Source organism: Mandrillus leucophaeus, unplaced genomic scaffold (assembly GCF_000951045.1).
Source record: "Mandrillus leucophaeus isolate KB7577 unplaced genomic scaffold, Mleu.le_1.0 Scaffold337, whole genome shotgun sequence".
NCBI classification, from domain to species: Eukaryota; Metazoa; Chordata; class Mammalia; order Primates; family Cercopithecidae; genus Mandrillus; species Mandrillus leucophaeus.
In genome coordinates this window covers 1,130,169-1,132,347 of record NW_012103554.1, presented here as the reverse complement: position 1 = coordinate 1,132,347, position 2,179 = coordinate 1,130,169, and the positions used below count along the sequence as shown (strand labels likewise).

General features: G+C 41.1%; 1 protein-coding gene across 1 annotated transcript in view; it reads right to left on the bottom strand.

Moving 5' to 3' along the window:
• PLEKHG1 (pleckstrin homology domain containing, family G (with RhoGef domain) member 1) overlaps nucleotides 1-2,179 on the bottom strand; it is a 182,011-nt gene that overhangs the window by 45,545 nt on the left and 134,287 nt on the right. The gene's annotated exons all lie outside the window — the stretch shown is intronic.

Genomic DNA, 2,179 nt, shown 5'->3' with positions numbered 1-2,179 from the left:
AAAAAGAAAGAAATGATGTGAATGACGTAGAGGGAGCCCTCTAATCATCTATGAAAACAGAAAACACTTCAAAAGCAACCAGAAGTCAGTTTTGGATTAATCTAACCACTTTTTTTTCTTCATTGCCAGCCCTTAATATGCAGGATAAAGGCTGTTTTTCCTGTTAATTAACTTTTTGTAAGGATCTTGACTCGTTGTCTCACACGCTTAACTGAGATCTTAAACTTTCCTTTCGATTAACGGCCCTCTCACCGTCTAGAAGACCACATTAGAGATTTTTGGGACACACACGTCTTAGATGTTATATTAACAGAATACAGCAGAGATGTGTCCTGAGACAAATCTTATTTAAGAGTTATTTGGACACTGATTTCGCAAATAAATCCCACTAAATCTAAGAGGTCATAAGGATCAATTTAAAAATTAAAATAATATCCCCGATGTGACTTCAGAGAACATAAGATTCTCCAAAGATAAGCCACCCAGGCAAACAGACGAAGCTAAGAAATTGCTAGTAAAGATGGACAAAGTTCTTGAAATTTTAAATATATATGAACCAAACAAATCTGGAATAATTATCCAAGTTAGAAACCTGGAATCACTTAAAAAGAGATACCTGTAAACTGCAGGCCTGTTGACGTGGAGAGGAACTCTGAATTAAAATTCCTTTAAAAAGGGGATTTTAATGTATCGTAAAAATAATAAAAAACAATAGCTTATTTTTACCAAATGCCTGTGAGTCACAGTGAATGTGGGCAATTGATAAGATTTAGACCCAGGCAGTCCCAGAGCCCTGTTCCTAACCACTCCACTGTACTGTCTTTCTCCTGCTACAAAAGTAAGCAAGTCCTACTTACTGAATGAAAATTACCTACTATCATAGGTATTTTTTTTTTTTCATTCGCATCAACTTTTTTGGAGGGTAAGAAATAAGAATTTGAGGCCGGGCGTGGTGGCTCACGTCTGTAATGCCAGCACTTTGGGAGACTGAGGCAGGAGGATTGCTTGAGCTCAGGAGTTTGAGACCAGGCTGGGCAACATGGTGACATTCTATCTCTACCAAAAATACAAAAAGATTGGCCGGGCATGGTGGTGCACACCTGGAGTCCCAGCTACTCAGGGTGCTGAGGTAGGAGGACTGCTCGAGCCCAGGAGGCAGAGGTTGTAGTGATCTGTGATTACACCACTGCATGCCAGCCTGGGCAACAGAGCCAGACCCTCTCTCAAGAAAAAAAAAAAAAAAAAAAGAAAAGAAAAAAGAATTTAAGAGATATGATTATCTTTGTTTCTAAAGCCTTCTTGAATTTTGTAAAAGTAGTAGAAAATAATATAAGAGGAGAGACACCTGAAGTGACGCTAAGCCCAGCGTGGAGGTCACTTATGACTCTGCTCATCTGTCCCCTCCCTTTTTAGCCCCTTCTCTTTGCTCTCCATACAAAAGCCAATCTATGACAAATAGCTTTCCTTTCCAATTGCCTACTGAATCGGGGCTGATGGAAACATTACAAAATCTGTTTTCCATTTGCATGATAGCTCCCTGCCTGAAACTGTCAGTGCACAGGGCGAGGCAGTCCTAAGCCCCATCAGAATCAGAGCTAAGATTAATCTCTTCTCTTGGCTGTTGTCAATGGGGCTACGGGCCTAGAATATAAATATCTCCAAATCCTCAAAGCAGATTAGTCAGTTGTGAAATATGAGTGTGGGAAATGTTTCCATATGTCCACAGCATTTTCTGGTATTTTCCACCAAACTTAATATATACACACAAAACTCCCATCCCCTGGAAAGTGCTCACGCCAGGCAGAAACTTACATGCAGAAGGAGATGATACTTGAGAATCCGCTGCACTGGTTTCAAGAGATAGGACCCCAGAGGCAGCGAGTGCTTCAGAGTTTCCTGACGTTCCCTGAAGAATTTGGCCAGTATCTTGTTCCTCATGCACTCTGTTAGCACAGCCACGGATCTGCAGGAAGAATCCATGTTTTTATCTAAATTGTAATGCTTTATGTGGATATTCAAGTTTTAAATGCCATTACAAGTGTAAATGCTCTAAAATGGGTAGGGTAGTTCTAGAGCTGCAGCCAGATCAGCACGCCTTTAGGTAAATTGGAGAAAGGGGTCCCTCCGGGAGGGTGAATTAGAAAAAGGCACTGGACCCAGTGGCAGTGGCACCCTGGAC